This window comes from Mustela nigripes, chromosome X (assembly GCF_022355385.1).
Source record: "Mustela nigripes isolate SB6536 chromosome X, MUSNIG.SB6536, whole genome shotgun sequence".
Classification (NCBI taxonomy): Eukaryota; Metazoa; Chordata; class Mammalia; order Carnivora; family Mustelidae; genus Mustela; species Mustela nigripes.
Window position 1 is genome coordinate 113574371 of NC_081575.1, and position 17645 is coordinate 113592015.

General features: G+C 39.2%; 1 protein-coding gene across 2 annotated transcripts in view; it reads right to left on the minus strand.

Annotated features, from left to right (window-relative positions):
* The window catches only part of GLRA2 (glycine receptor alpha 2), a 177992-nt gene that overhangs the window by 63668 nt on the left and 96679 nt on the right, over positions 1-17645 (minus strand). The window lies entirely within an intron of this gene.

A 17645-nucleotide genomic window follows, 5' to 3' on the forward strand; every position in this document is an offset into this window, starting at 1 on the left:
AACTACATTAAGATACCACCTTAGGGGCGCCTGGGTGGCTCAGTGGGTTAAAGCCTCTGCCTTTGGCTCAGGTCATGGTCCCAGGGTCCTGGGATTGAGCCCCACATTGGGCTCTCTGCTCAGCAGGGAACCTGCTTCCTTCTCTCTCTCTCTCTGCCTACCTGTGATCTCTATCTGTAAAACAAATAATTTAAAAAAAAAATCTTTAAGATACCACCCTACACCAGTCAGAATGACCAAAATGAACAAGACAAGAAAGAAGTCTTGGAGAGGATGTGGAGAAAGGGGAACCCTTTTACACTGTTGGTGGGAATGCAAGTTGGTGCAGCCACTTTGGAAAACAGTGTGGAGATTCCTGAAGAAATTAAAAATAGGGTGGCTCAGTGGGTTAAAACCTCTGCCTTTGGCTCAGGTCATGATCTCAGGGTCCTGGGATCGAGCCCCGCATCGGGCTCTCTGCTCAGCAGGAAGCCTGCTCCCTCCCTTCTCTCTCTCTGCCTGCCTCTCTGCCTACTTGTGATCCGTCTGTCAAATAAATAAATAAATAAATAAATAATCTTAAAAAAAAAAAGAAATTAAAAATACAGGGGTGCCTGGGTGACTCAGGCCTTCGGCTCAGGTCATGATCTAATTGAGCCCCACATCAGGCTCTCTGCTCAGTGTGGAGCCTGCTCCCCACTCTCTCTGCCTGCCTCTCTGCGTACTTGTGAGCTCTCTCTGTGTCAAATAAATAAATAAATAAAAATAGGGCTACCCTATTACCTGCAATTGCACGCAAAAGTACAGATGTAGTGAAAAGAAGGGCCATACCATATGTACCCCAATGTTCATAGCAGCAATGGCCACAATTGCCAAACTGTGGAAAGAGCCAAGATGTCCTTCAACAGATCAATGGATAAAGAAGATATGGTCCATATATACTATGGAGTATTATGCCTCCATCAGGAAGGATGAATACTCAACTTTTGTAACAACATGGACGGGACTGGAGATTATGCTGAGTGAAATAAGTCAAGCAGAGAAAGTCAATTATCATATGGTTTCACTTACTTGTGGAGCATATGGAATAACTCCGAGGACATTGGGAGATGGAGAGGGGAAATGAGATGGGGGAAATCGGAGGGGGAGATGAACCATGAGAGACTGTGGACTCTGAGAAACAGACTGAGGGTTTTGGAGGGGAGAGGGGTGGGGTGTTGGGTGAGCCTAGTGGTAGGTATTATGGAGGGCATCCATGTATTGCATGGAGCACTGGGTATGGTGCATAAACAATGAATCTTGGAACACTGAAAAAAAGAATGTAAGCTGAAATCCTTCCATTGGTCAACAAGGATCCACATGATACATCCATCATAATTACCCCTTCATTCTTCATTCTTCATAATCCCCTTCATTCTCTACTCTAGATACACTGTCCTCTTTATTGTTCTTCCTGTGTCTGGAATGCTCTTTACTAGATACCTATGTGCCTTTATCCTTGCTTTATTTGGTCTTTGCTGAATATCTTCTTCTCAATGAAAAGTGTTGAGGAAAAGTCTACTCTGACAATACCATTTAAAATTGTATAGCTCCATTTGTGCTCCCAATCTCCCATGGACTTTTTTTAATCCCACAGCCTGTATCTCCTTCTAAAATACCATATAATTTACTTTTTTATTATACATATTGTTTATTATCTGTCTCCTGCTGCTGCAATGTAATGTATAAAAGTGGGGGGGGGGTCATTTCTATTCATAAATCCAAAAAGAACCTGGAGCATAGTAGATATTCCATAAATAATTCTTGAATGAATTTACTGAGTGAAAAAAATTTTCAGAACTCAACTTGCAGCAAATAAATTCATTGAATGACCAATTTAACCATATTTAATAAATTTATCAAGTTATCAAATTACTTTAAAACTGTTTGTGGTGAATTGGCCTGTTTCCAGCCAAGTGTTAAGATGGGCTATGAGGTCTTATTCTGGAGCAGGAGTCAGCAAACATTTTCTACAAAGTGTCATATAGTAATTATTTTAGATTTTGTATTCTCTGTCACAACTACAGCAGCTCTATCTTTGTAATACAAAAGCAGCTGTAGAAACTATGTAAATGAATGATGGCGGCTATATTCTAAAAGAACTTTATTTATAAAATCAGGTAGTGAGCTGGATTTGGCCTATGGGCCATAGCTTGCTGACCTCTGTTTTCGAGGACTCTAGAGCCCTTAAGGGAGATTGAAGGGATCAGGTCATGTACCCAGTGTCTGATCTGGCTAAACTTAAGGGCTTTTATCTATTTGGACTGGATTCAAATTCTAGATCTGTATTTATTTACCTTATCAGATTGGGCAAATGAGTTACTCCTCCTCTTTTTCATCTTAAAGTGGCAAAAGCTGTCACTATTCACAGACATGATTTTATACATAGAAAATTCTAAAGATTCTGCCAAAAAACTACTAGAATTAATAAAAAAATTCAGTGTAATGGCAGGATACAAAATTAATACCCAGAAATTGGTAGTGTTTCTATACACTAACAAAAAATTGAAGAAAGAGAAATTTTTAGAAAACGCCATTTACAACTGCATCAAAAGTAATAAAATAACTAGGAATAAAGTGAACCAAAGAAATAAAAGACGTGCACTCTGAAAACTATAAAACACTGATGGAAGAAATGGAAGATGACACAAACAAATGGGAAGACCCATACTTGTGGACTAAACGAACAAATACTGTTAAAATGTCCATACCACTCACAGCAGTCTACCGATTCATTACAATCCCTGTGAAAATATAACAAATAGAACTAGAACAAATAATACTAAAATGTTTATGGAACCACAAAAGACCCCAAATAAGCCAAAGCCATCCTGAGAAAGAAGAACAAAGCTGGGGGTATCACAACTCCAGATTTTAAGACAAACTACAAGGTTGTAGGAATCAAAACAGTATGGTACTTGTCCATACTGCACAAAAGGAGATACACAGATCAATGGAACAGGATAGAGATCCCAGAAATAAACCTACATATACATGGTTAGTTAATCTCCAACAAAGGAGGAAAGAATATACAGTGAGGAAAAGACTTCAATGAATGGTGTTGGGAAAACTGGACATGTGAAAGAATGAAACTGGGACACTTTCTAACACCATGCACAGAAATAAACACAAAATGGATTAAAGACCTAAATATGAAACCATAAAAATCCTAGGAGAGAGCACAGGCAGGAATTTCTCTGACATTAGCCATAGCAACATTTTTCTAGATATGTTGCCTAAGGGAAGGGAAACAAAAGCAAAAATGAAGTATTGAGACTTCATCAAAATAAAAAGCTTTTGGCTTCTGCACAGCAAAGGAAACAGTCAAAAAAACAAAGAGGCAACCCACGGAATGGGAGAAGATATTTGCAAATGACAGTACAGACAAAAGGTTGATATCCAGGATCTATAATGAGCTCCTCAAACTCAACACACACAAAACAGGCAAACATATCAATAAATGGGCAGAAGATATGAACAGACACTTCTCCAATCAAGACATACAAATGGCTATCAGACACATGAAAAAATGTTCATCATCACTAGCCCTCAGGGAGATTCAAATTAAAACCACATTGAGATATCACCTTACACCAGTTAGAATGGCCAAAATTAACAAAACAGGAAACAACATGTGTTGGAGAGGATGTGGAGAAAGGGGAACCTTCTTACACTGTTGGTGGGAATGCAAGTTGGTGCAGCCTCTTTGGAGAACAGTGTGGAGATTCCTCAAGAAATTAAAAATAGAACTTCCCTATGACCCTGCAATTGCACTCCTGGGTATTTACCCCAAAGATACAGATGTAGTGAAAAGAAGGGCCATCTGTACCCCAATGTTTATAGCAGCAATGGCCACGGTCGCCAAACTATGGAAAGAACCAAGATGCCCTTCAAAGGACGAATGGATAAGGAAGATGTGGTCCATATACACTATGGAGTATTATGCCTCCATCAGAAAGGACGAATACCCAACTTTTGTAGCAACATGGACGGGACTGGAAGAGATTATGCTGAGTGAAATCAGTCAAGCAGAGAGAGTCAATTATCATATGGTTTCACTTATTTGTGGAGCATAACAAATATCATGGAGGACAAGGGGTGTTAGAGAGGAGAAGGGAGTTGGGATAAATTGGAAGGGGAGGTGACTCATGAGAGACTATGAACTCTGAAAAACAATCTGAGGGGTTTGAAGTGGCGGGGGGGGTGGGAGGTTGGGGTACCAGGTGGTGGGTATTATAGAGGGCATGGATTGCATGGAGCACTGGGTGTGGTGAAAGAATAATGAATACTGTTTTTCTGAAAATAATAATAAATAAATAAATAAATACCAAATAAATAAATAAATAAATAAATAAAAAGCTTTTGTACAACAAAGGAAACCATCAACAAAACCAAAGGGCAATCTACTGAATGGGAGAAGATATTTGTAAGTGATATATCTGATAAGGGGTTAATATCCAAAATGTATAAATAATGTCTACAACTCAACACCCCCAAAAATCTAATTAAAAAATGGGCAGAAAACCTGAATAGCCATTCTTCCAAAGAAGCCATGCAGTTGGCCAACAGGCACATGAAAAGATGCTCAACATCACTCATAATCAAAGAAATACAAATCAAAACCACAATGAGATATCACCTCATGCCTATTAGAACGGCTAAAATGAAGAAGACAAGAAACAAGTGTTTGCAAGGATGTGGACATAAAGGAATGAAAGAGTATAAATCGGTATAGCCATTGTGGAAATCAGTATGGAGATTCTTCAAAAAAATTCAAACTAGGGGTGCCTGGGTGGCTCAGTGGGTTAAGCCTCTGCCTTCGGCTCAGGTTATGATCTCAGGGTCCTGGGATCGATCCCTGCATCGGGCTCTCTGCTCAGCAGGGAGCCTGCTTCCCCCTCTCTCTCTCTGCCTGCCTCTCTGTCCACTTGTGATATTTCTCTCTGTCAAATAAATAAATAAAATCTTTTAAAAAATTCAAACTAGAAGTACCATATGATCCAATAACTCCACTATTGGATATTTATCCAGAGAAAATGAGAACACTAACTCAAAAAGATATATGCACCCCTATGCTTATTGCAGCATTGTTTACCATAGCTGAGACATGGAATCAACCTAAGTATTCATCAATAGATGAATGGATAAGGAAAATGTGGTGTATATACACAATAGAATATTACATAGTGATAAAAAGGACGAGATCTTGCCATTGAGACAAATGGATGGACCTCAAAGGTATCATGCTAAGTGAAATAGGTCAGACTGAGAACGACAAATACCATATAATTCACTCATAAGTGGAGTCTAAAAAAGAGTAAACAAAAAGCAGAACTGTAATACAGAGAATAAACTGATGGTTGCTGGGGTGGAGAGGAGAGTTGGGCAAAATGGGTGAAATGAAGAGAGAGATACAGACTTCCAGTTACAGAATGAGTAATTCACAGGAATGAAAAGCAGAGCATAAAGAATGCAGACAATGGCATTGTAATAGTGATGTAATGGGACAAATGGTAGTTAAACTCCTGATGAACATAGCATAATGTATAAACTTGTCAAATCACTAAGTTGTACACCTGAAACTAATGTGACATTGTGTGTCATCTCTACGTCTACCAAAAAGACATAGGGTGACTGAATGGATAAGAATAACAAGACCCATCTGGATGCTGGGATTCACTTGAGACCTAAAGACACACAGAGACTAAGTGTTAGGCAAACAAATGGCAAAGATTTAAACCCATCTCAGAGGTGATAATAAATTGAGGAAGTGTGTATGACAAGGGGAAAAATATAAATATGTGGATGGCCATTGTCTTCTCTTCTCTTTTTTCTTTTGCTGCTAAGGCTGTGTGTGGCCTCTGTGGTGAGATCAGGTGACTAAGCACCCATCCTCTTGGCTATGTAGAATTCAAGCCAATGTGAAAGAAAGAGTTACCCTATGACCCAGCAATTGCACTACTGGATATTTACCCCAAAGATACAGATGTAGTGAAAAGAAGGGCCATCTGTACCCCAATGTTCATAGCAGCAATGTCCACAATAGCCAAACTGTCCTTCAACACAATAGCCAAGATGTCCTTCAACAGACAAATGGATAAAGAAGATGTGGTCTGTATATACAATGGAATATTACTCAGCCATCAGAAACGATGAGTACCCACCATTTGCATTGACATGGATGGAACTGGAGGGGATTATGTTAAGCAAAGTATATCAAGCAGAGAAAGACAATCATCATATGGTTTCACTCATATGTAGAACATAAGCAATAGCACAGAGGGCCATAGGGGAAGGGAGGGAAATCGAAAGGGAGAGAGAGAAACCAGAGGGAGATGAACCATGAAAGACTATGGACCCCAGGAAACAATCTGAGGGTTTCAGAGGGAGGGAGGATGGGGAGAGGGGTAACCAGGTGATGGGTACTGGGGAGTGGACATGTTGTGATGAGCACTGGGTGTTATACTTAACTAATGAATCACTGAACACTGCATCAAAAACGAATGATATATGATACAGTAGGTAACTAAACAAAATAAAAAAGGAAGGAAGGAAGGAGAGAAGGAGAAAGGAAGAAAGAAGTCTAAAACATAGTAGACCGATGTATACTGGAAAAGACACAGAGCTTCTCTAGAGAGAGAAAAAGACTGGATTTGGGAAGAAGGGGGAGTTGGCAGGGAGGGAAAGAGGGAAGAAAGTCTATCCTGGGATGGGTCTTTCAGGAGAGAGTTTTAGAAGTTTGGAAGAAGTGGGATTGGAGGCAGCTCTCATGAACTGCTTTGTAGGCCACAGAGATGGTGAGGGGAAGCGGGGAGAGAGGGATTCTAAGAAGTATTGCTCTGTGTTATGAATGCATTCTCCTTCTGGAGTTTTTAGAGAGAATGTAATAAGGACAAAAACTACAATTTAATTTTACTGTGTAGGACTTGGAATAAAACCGTTTTACTGCCTGGCCAGGAGGCAGCCTAATTTTATAAGGGTTACATAAGTACAGCACTAAACACAGAGTCTGACACAGAATAAGAACTTAACATTGTAATTATACAGTTTTTGCTACAGTATTTATACCTGATGAGGAGGGATAAGGGACAGCTACATGGAGAGTAGACTGTTACGTTGAATTTTCTAAGATAAGTAGGTGTTTGTCAAGCACATAAGCTGTATGACTATGATTTCAGGCTGTGGAACCAGAAAGTCTGGCATTTGAGGCCTGGGTTGGCCACTTCTTGTATGCCTTTGGACAAGTTGCTTAATCTCTATGTGACTCAGGTTCCTGTGAAGGAACATGGCAATAACTAATGCATAAGGGGATTATGGGGATCAAATTTGATAACATGTAATACACTTAGAAAAGAGATGAAATCAAATAAACTTTATCTTGTGTTAGTCAATGCTGTTGTTATTATTATGAATATTTAACCTGCACCACTAGAGCTGAATATCATGTGAAAAAGAGACCTATCACGGATACATCCATCATCATCATCATCATCAAGAGTTGTTTCTTTGGGGAGTTATATTTTAACTTCAAGATTTGCCATTAAGATTCCTATAATCAGAACACAGATCTCTAAAAGCTAGATGAACTTTGGTGGTTGAACAGTAGAAATAATACCACGCCATCTTAAAAAAGAAAAAAAAAAAAGAAAAAAAAAGATGGTTCAAGAAGCAAAACGGCAACAGAATAACGGGTTCTTACCTGGAATGAGAGATACCTAGCACCTGGAACCAGAGCTGAGTTCCAGTTCTCAGAAAGCCAGGCCTCTGATCCTGGCTTGCTGAGCAGTTCACAGAGCTTTGATAAGAGACAGAAGCAAGAGAGTGCCTCACTGGACCTTTTCATCATATAACAGAGCTGGGAGTACACCCATGGAACTTGAGGCACTGTCTAGAGCAGTAAATATTATCTCTGTGTTTGGGGACACAGTCCTACGATTCCAAAGTAAAATACTCACATACTGAAAAATGAAGAAGTTCAGCCAATGAGGATAATGCTCTGGTTTTTGTTACTTTGCTGCTGCCTCAAATATTAGATATTTTTACCTTCAGGTAATTTATGTTTCCCATAAATGCACTATAGCTTTGATAGTTACAAGACTCCAATAAATCTACCTCGTCCTTTAAGCCACAGACTAGTGACATCTATAAAGCATCCTTGCCTTTTTTCTACCCCTGACTATTCCTAGCTTGGTTCTGCCTCAGGGATTGTTTTCCTGCAGGCTGTCTGCCTATGCTTGCCTGGTTGGCTGCTTCCATCATTCAAGGGTCTGCTCAAATGTCCCCTTCTCACAGACCTCTTCTTTGATCACCCAGCTACGTTGCTATCTCCACACAATTTACTACTCTCCATCTCTTTACTGTGTTTTACTTTTCTTCTTAGTACTGATCACTACCTATGTATCTATTCTTTATACTTTTGTTTATTTGCTTGTTTGTTATTCCTATCACATTATAATACAAGATCTATGAGGACAAGAGCTTTTCCTATTTTGGTTATTATTCACTGTATCCTCAGGGTCTGGAACAGTACATGGAACAGAATAGATGCTCATAAGTATTAAATTAATAACTGAACAACTACTAGAATAGCAAGTCATTCATATTTGACTGACAAACAAATGGGTATCCTAACAAAGTCAGTGGTCTGCTCAAGGTCAAAGACATCATGTCTTATAGAGCTAGGACATGAATCCTAGTAATCTCTCCTGCTTTAGTACCCCATCAACCATGAACATATAAGTGAGTAACCACCGTATGCTAAGCACTACACAAAGGGAAACTTAGAGGACACATAAAAAGTAGAAGAGGTGGATATGGCCTTCAAAGATCTTCCAGTCTAACACTGAGTATACAACCTGTACAGCCAAGAGAATACAAATATTAACCTAATAGCGTTTATCCTAGGGAAGTAGTGTTTCTCAGCTGTGGTTGCCCTTAAAAATAGATGTGAGACCTAAGAATAATACCCATATCAGGCCCCCATATCAAGCCAGTTAGAATCTCTAAGAGTTGGACCTAACTTTGGTGTTGTTGGTTTTTTTTTTTAAGTTCTCTATGTGAATAATGTACATCCTCTGCTTCAGAAACCATTGCTGTAGCCCAATGCATCTCAAATTATAATGTATGCATGAATCACCTGGAGATCTTGTTACATTGCAGTAGGTCTGGGACAGGGCCTGAGATCCTACATTTCTAACAAGCTCCCAAGTGATGCTGATACTGCTGGTCCTCGTGTTCAGTATGGAGGTTCCCAGGGGCAAGAAGTGATTGGTGTTTGAGAATAGTCTATATATAGTTATGAAATAAACATGCAGAATGCCGTGTTCTAACACAGATGGATCTGTCGCATAGACCCTGTATTTCATAGTGAGATGCCATTATATCTGGGAAACAATTGAAAAACAACAATGTACAAAGGCAAACTACTGAGCCCTGTAGAACATGCAGTCAACAAGAACTGGGAAGATGCTGAGGGAGGTAATTAAGAAAATATCCTAAGAACTGAAAATAAATACTTAGCCATGGAAACCTCCTTCTGCACTGATTCTGAGAATGGCACAGATCCAAAAGTGCAGCTGCAGAAGCCTCTTCAGATTCCTCCAGGGAATAGTACCATCCAAGGGTCAGGAGGGCTTTTATACAGGAACCTTCAGTTCGGATAGCGTCACCAAGAGTAACAGACTTCTCATGAGAATCTTATCTGGTCATCACCTGTCCGAGTCTACAGCAGGGAGTAAATTAGAGGTAGCTGGACAAAAAAATGAAGAAAGGCCCATTCCAGGTGTCCTTGCCTGGAATAGAGGAGGGAGAGGGGGAACCCACCACTGCGAGACTAATAGGGAACCTTGGCAGTCACTCAGCTCCCTGTACTATAGAAGCTCCACCAACCCAGACTGGCTCAACTTGGTTTGTGTTTACTCAGCATCTCCTATTTCCAAAATGAAACTTCACGATTCTGGGATTTACCCAAATAAGCACTTACTTTCTTCTCTAGAAAATCCCCAACATGTAGGTAGCCCCTGTGCACTGTGGACATCATACCTGGCTCATTTGTTTCCATCCAAACAGCTCTCACACTCCTCCATTTTGGGACACCTTGAAAATCCAGGGTACCATGTCCTTTACCCCCAAATGTTTTTAGCATTTATCATGTTTAGGGCACTGAGTGTAAACGTAAGTTCACCAGACATGGATGCTGATTTCAGAGACTAAAAATGTTAGAGGTAGAAATGCCCGCATGTTTTTTGGAGCTTTACATTTCAAGACACCTGATTTTACTGCGGAATATCTGCGTACAGATATCGGAATATCTGAATACAATAAGACAGAGTTAAGCTACGACTGGATGAATAGACATTCTAATATAAAACAAATTTATATATAATGTGCTATATATTTTATATTTGAATATTATAATACAGATTTATATTATAGTATCAGGCATGATTTTACCTTGAAATCTCTTCACACACAGATCCTTACATCTTGAAAAGCACATTGCGCCCTGTCCACAGGTTTAGAATTACAGAGTATGGGGAAAAACAGTTCTGTGGAATTATGTAAAAGCTCATCCTTGAACTTCATTTATTAGCAAATTCTTCCCTCATGAAACAGTAATACCACTTTCGGAAATGATTAAGCTCTTGCTGTCCCTCAAATTCAAGAGGAGAAGAATAAAGAATATATTCACATTTGCATGCAATTATTTCAGAGATGACGATCTCAATTATTTCAATGAGTACTACCTTGTCATAGTTGAGTTGTTGATACATATCTTCTGGAATATAGTGTTACTGATATCATGTAGATACTAAGCAAAAGCGTATAGGAAAAATTCTTTCTTCTACTTTTCACCCAAGAATGTGCTTCTCAGCATCCACACTCCACAAAAGGATATCCTTTTGATTTTTAGTTAGGCAATATAGCAGAGGGCCCTCTGTTTGCTTATTCTGGTTTCTAAGTGGATATTGATAAAGTCACTAAAATAATAAAATACCATGTCAAAGACTCAAGCGTGGGATGCCACAGATATGCTTCCTCTAGCCTTACAAACACAGGTAAATGCTGGTCTTCTTGACTTCTCTTTAGGAGAGGCAAATGAAAATGAGATCCTGTGCACTCAAGGCCATCGGGGTGGAAATGAGATTGTGATGAAATCGAAAGGGCTAAGCGACTTTTATTACAATAATAATAAAAAACTGAAGTAACAAGCTTTCTTTTCTTTTTGGGGTGTGTGTGTCCATGCTGAACAAATTGCTACTAGAATTCCTTGGTGGGTAAACCAGTTAGGATCCACTCCTTGGGTCTCAGTGCCCAGGCTCCACTAGGGAGGAGGCTGCGGTGGGGGGGGGGGTAGAGTAGAGGCTCTCTCTAATGAGACCGGAGACTTCTTTGTTTTCCCAGAGGTGAAAGGTATAAGGAACATTCAGATGTACTTTCCCTTCCTGCCATATTTACTCAATTAACATGTCACTAAAGAACAAAAGAACAGAAGGGAACAAGGGAACAGGCATTTTGTTTTTTTTTTTTTTTTAACGGAGCTTAATTTGCACACCAGGAAGAAAAATTGATCTTCTTCTTATGTCTGCTACTCTGTTGAGAGTGTTCTGTGCAGAAAATCAATTTCCTTGTCTCAAGTTGGTTTGCCTATTTAATTAACTTAGAGGCTTAATGGAGACAAACATGATTAAAACACAGTTTGAGAAAGCTTTCAAAATTGTCGTTTATTATATATAATAATATTTCATCAGAGATTTTCCTGTAGTCATTATGGTTGTGTTTAGATTTTGTTTTCCTTACATCAGTGTTTTATTAGTTCATGAAGGTGATTAGTGCAATAGTCCTGTAATAATCAGAAACTAAAATATTCCCATTGTGCTTTAATATATGCAATATAGCACTGCCTGAGCTAGAATATTGTGTTTTACATGAATCTGTAACTTGGTGTTTTATTTGGCTTGTCTAGAATTCTTACATTGAACAGCCATTACATATTTGTCAACTAATTCATAACAATGGAAAGTTTTAAAGATCAACTTTTAGAAAACTACTTTTTATATCTGTTTAATATTTTTTAGCTCTACTTTTTTTTTTCAAGGAAGTGACCAAAATCCACTTATTCCTGATGAGAGAAGACGACTTAGACAGGAGTATATCTGGGGAATCAGATTAGGCAGGTCAGAGAAAATGTAAATGTTAGGGAGAAAAAGGACATATTATATCTTGGGCTTTATTTGCTTTAAAAATTAATCTCTCAGCATTAAAAATAAAGATTATTTAAGGTTGCCTAAATATTTTTGAGTTATTAGGAGTGAACTTACTCTTCTCATTGTCCTCAAATTTTTGCTAGCTCTGCTCTATCTCCATTGCCCAAGCATACAGCCATTAGGTACTACGCTTCTTTGTAGCCTTACTTTCGTCTTACTTCTACAAGTAAATAAGGACCTCCAGTCCTTATTCTCTAAAAGTTCTGAGTATATTCAGCTACTGATGGCTGTTTGGGTCATGTTCAGTTTTAGAATATTGCAAAGAATACTACAATGCACATTTATATATAAGTCTGTGTGGACGTATATTTTAATTTCTTTCGGGTAAATACCTAGGAGTGGGATTGTTGCGTTATATGGTAAGTGTGTATTTAATTTTATAAGACACTGCCATGTGGTTTCAAAATGCGCTTTAACATTTTGCATTTTTTGCATTCCTACCAGCAATGCATGAGGATTTCAAATGCCCCACATTCTCACCACCATTAGGTAGGCGAGAATCAGTCTTTTTAACTTTACCATTCCACTGGGTGTATAATGGTGTCTTGTGATTTTATTTTGCATTACCTTAAAGACTAATGATGCTGTCTTTATAGATCTTCTTTGTAGTATTTGTTGATACTTTTTGGCCCATTGTTTTATTGGGTTGTTTCTCTTGTTATTACTGACTTGTAAGAGCCCTTTATATATTTTGGATATAAGCTTTCTGTTCAGTTAGAGATCTTGCTAATATTTTCTCCCAGTCTCTGGCTTTCTTTTTCATTTATGTAAACGCCATTTTAAATTTAGTAAGGTCCGTGTTAGCATATTTTCTTTTATGGTTTGTGCTTTTTGTGATTTGTCTGAGAAAACTTTGTCTGATCCAATATCTCAAAGACTTTCTCCTGTGTTTTCTTATTTAATAATTTTAGCTCCTACATTTAGATCTGTTGTTGTTCAGGATTCGGTTGTTCAAGATTCATTTCCCCTGTGACTCCTTCCAGGAAGAGTTCATCAGATCTTCCTTCTGTCCTTTCACAGCAGCATATGTACGTTTACCTCAGAGTACTTAATCATAATTATTTATTTAAATGTTCACTTTCCCCACTAGGCTGTGAGCTTTGGTAAATAGTGACAAGTCATTCTCATTTACGAATACCCAATGCTTAGACCATTCCTGCTATGTAATGGAATGAACGGATGGATGGATGGATCGACGGATGGATGGATGGATATAATTATATAATAATACTTAAATCGTATTTTTACAAAGCACTTTGGCATCAGCATTTCATTAAAATCTCACAAGAAACCCATGAAGCCAACAGTGTGTTACCTCAATGTTTATAAATTATTATTGGTTCTTCCAAAGCCTAGATGGCAAGTAAGGATTAAGATCCAACTATGTAGCTTGATTTTCAGACGTGTCCATGGTCTTATCCACTGCTCGCGCCTGTCGGCTTTATTCTCTGCCTCTCCCTTTCACATATCCAGTGCAACAATTGCACTGGGTAACTCATTGTTCTTCACTTATGCTATTGATTTCTGGTTTTTCACGTTCATTCAAGTTGTCCCTTCCACCCTACAATTCTCTCCACCTCATCTCTGCCTGAAAGTATGCTACCCGTCTCAAAAACCAACACTTGTATGTGCCTCCCATAATCTGACCAGAGAAATGACCAGGTAAATGTGAGTGTTCTTCATTTACAGAGCCACAAACCTCTATCTACCTCACCTTAAAATAAATGGTGTTTGTCCTTAGCTTTTTACCAGTTTTCTCTTTATATCCATCTTCTGGCTGTGGCAGGCTCTCCTTTGTTAGTGCGTTCCCCCTGCTCCCCTGTTGCTCCTCTCCTCAGGGTCCTGTATCCTCAAACCAGTATTCATGAGATCTGGATTCCAACTGTAGCTCTGTCAGCCACTGACAGTGCGGCTTGGGCCCTTTGCTGTCTCCTTTGCGAAGGAGATCTAGCTCTGCTTACCTTCGAAGGCTGCTCTGAAAATTAAATAATGGGAAAATAACTTGTACATTTAACATGCTGTCTGAATATAAACTATCATAATCCTTATTGTAGTCAACCTTTAGCTTAAATCCATGCATCTCTCTCTCTCTCTCTTTTTTTTTTTTTAGATTTTATTTATTTCTTTGACGGAGACAGAGATCTCAAGTAGGCAGAGAGGCAGGCAGAGGGAGAGGGGGAAGCAGGCTCCCTACTGAGCAGAGCGCCCAATGCGGGGCTCGATCCCAGGACCCTGAGATCATGACCTGAGCCGAAGGCAGAGGCTTAACCCACTGAACCACCCAGGCGCCCCACGATACATTTCTCTTAAAGGCAAATGTGTTTGGGAGAGATGTTTTGGGTGTATTTTTGGTATTTCCTCAAAATGATCCTTGACTCCTCAGTCTCTTTGTGGTCCAGGTAAGCCCAGAACACAACCTTCTCATTCCTCACTGCGTTTTGTTTTGTGTTTAATTATATGCTTTCAGATCCCTCTGTGCATTGCCCACATCTGTTCATACTCGCTCAAGTCAGGCTTTCTACAGCTAATGTGAAGAGGAATAATGATTTATTTTGCTTGATTTATTCAGGTTTTTGCAGTTGTGAAAACCTGGCCCCAGAGTGGCTCTCATGGTCTTTTGTGAGGTCCCAGGCATACAGACAGCACGAAAGGAAAACTGAAGCCTAGAGTAAGCAATCACTTCCTATTTTCAACATCATCACAGGATCATGCCTACCTAGGTCAAACTGAGGTTATGGCAACGGGGCTGCCCACCTCCTTCTGCTGACGGACTTCTGCTCCCCAACTTTGCTACAACTTCCCCTAGGGACTATGTCCCTCTCGATCTTCTCGGTCACATGTCTACCTGCACATCCCACTTATCTTCTCCTGAGCCCTCTGGACTTGTCTGAGCCTGAATCCGGCTCCCCAGATTGAGTGGACTTTTCCAACTCCCTCTCATGGGAAGAGTTCAAGTTAAGTTATTTAGTGGTAGATGGAGAGGACACAGTTAAAAAAGCACTTATTCCTTTTTTAATGATTGCAAGTTATTGACCTTCTCTTACCTCAGTTCATAAAGGTGTCCAATGGGCTGTTGAGAGCCCCTACCTCATTCGTTGTTTGATTAAATGAGTTAAAGGGCTTAATGAGTTAATCACATGAACAATTTATTACAGCACCCAGTACCAAGTAAGCAGTCTATTCAAATACAGTATGCTAGTCAGTTGAAGGAGCCTAGAACAGAGCCATGCCTTTTAAGACATGGCTTCAGACTCTAAACTGTCTACATTCTAATCTCACCTCTGCCACTCACTGGTCACATAGTCCAAGTTGGTAGGCTGAATTTCTTCATCTATCTACAATAATATTAACCTTACCATATAGGGTTGTATTAACCGTCATATAACATGACATGTATAAAACACTTTTAGTACAGTGCTTGGTCCGTAATAAGCATGCAACTCAATTGGCTCTTTTTTCCCTTAGGTTACTGGAACTCTCCTCCCTAGTTATTTAATCACGGTCTTCTGGAGCACCGTCCATTTGTCTCCCGTCGTTCCAGATGGATGGCTTTAATGATGTGTAGTCTTAAATTGGGCTTGGAAGATGGAGAAGCTGTTTTTGCATAGACTAGATCTGTGACACTCTTCAACTCACAGAGGGTCAGTGGAGTTATTGTGCGAGGAAAACAAGGGAACAGGCAAGCAAAGGGGCAGTTTTAATTCACCCAAGAAACAAAAGCCCTTTAATTATTTCTCAAAGCACATCTATCTCACTCTGTGGGAAAACCAGCCATCTAATATTGCACCAGGTCTGGCAAGCCCCAGGTGGACTTTGCTCCAGAATCTGTGATGAGTTCTTGTTCTAGTCTTTCCTGTAGGTTAATTACAAAGAGGCAGGATAATGGATTGAGAGCTGTGTTTTGTTTGGATCTCTGTTCAAAGTATTTTGCTTTGAAAAATGACTCTGCTATTTGCACATGTATTTGCTCAGAGTAGCTAATTATGGGTTCAAAGAAGAAAAAAACAGAAAATTGAGCTTATAGTCATTTCTCCATATTTTTTCTCAGTTTCATATTGTTAAAAGTTTAAGTTAATTCCCATCCCCAAGGAAGATACTGGAAAACAAAACACAGTAAGAATAAGAAGCACATACAGCCATCAGGGATGGAGAAGAGAAAACATGAAGGCATCAATTAAGTGTTCACCTTCACTAGTGCAAGAAAAGGAAGCATATATATTAGACACTTCGATCTGTAGATAAAGAGGGTCTGTGGCTCAAATCAAGGAAAATATATATTATCCACCTTGCAGTTCTCTTTCATGTACCCATGCCAAGTAATCAAACCATGAGCAGAACAAGCAGAAAATTTGCTCTTCACCTTTACATACCTAAGCTCTTATTGTGGATCAGAGAAATTATATAAGTTGTATGAAATCAATTTTTCTCACTAATGCCATATACAAAACTCATTCAAGCTATGTTTACTTATGCCACCACCACAATCTACTTAGCTTGAAGATGAAAGCTTAAGCATTAATATCTTTTTGAAGATTGAACAATGAACAGTATTTACAACACTCATTAAAGCGCTGTGATTAGTACTAGAGGTTAGTACTAGAAAGGTATAGGATAAACAAGAAAGGGATTGCTTTTATCAAACCATAAAGCCAAAAGCCAATACTGCACTGAAATATCTTCTCTCATTTGTTCCTTTCCCTCGAATCAGCATTTAATTTGACAGGTAGGGATGTTTAAGGATAGAACAGTACTTTAAACAGTTTAGAACAATTTACTTATGTAGGAAATAAAATTTATTGTTTTGTAGACCAAGGAGCCTTCTAGTTTTGTTTTGTTTTTTTTTTAAGTATGCCAGTTAAAAAGATAAATCCATCTTCTGAAATCATATCAGCAAAAGAAACACTGAAGGTTTGGATAATAAAACAAATTACTCAGGGGCACCTGGGTGGCTCAGTGGGTTAATGCCTCTGCCTTTGGCTCAGGTCATGATCCCAGGGTCCTGGGATCGAACCCCCACCTTTCCCTCCTCCCCCCCCCACCCCCCCGCCGCTCTGCTCCGCTGGGAGCCTGCTTTCTCCTCTCTCTCTGCCTACTTGTGATCTCTGTCTGTCAAAGAAATAAATAATATATTTTTAAAAAAAAACCAAATTACCTGGATTTGATGCCCTGGGCTTTTCCTTTTGAGATTTTGGCTGTGGGGGAATACCATACTTCTTTGCCTTGCTTAAATTATTGGGTTTTGAATCTTCATTTCTTTCTAAACGTAATTCTTCACTGTTTTAGAAAGCTTAGAATATTTTTTGAAGGAGAGATTTTCTGAATATCTAGATTGCTCCATTAGTTCCCTAAAATCCATGACCC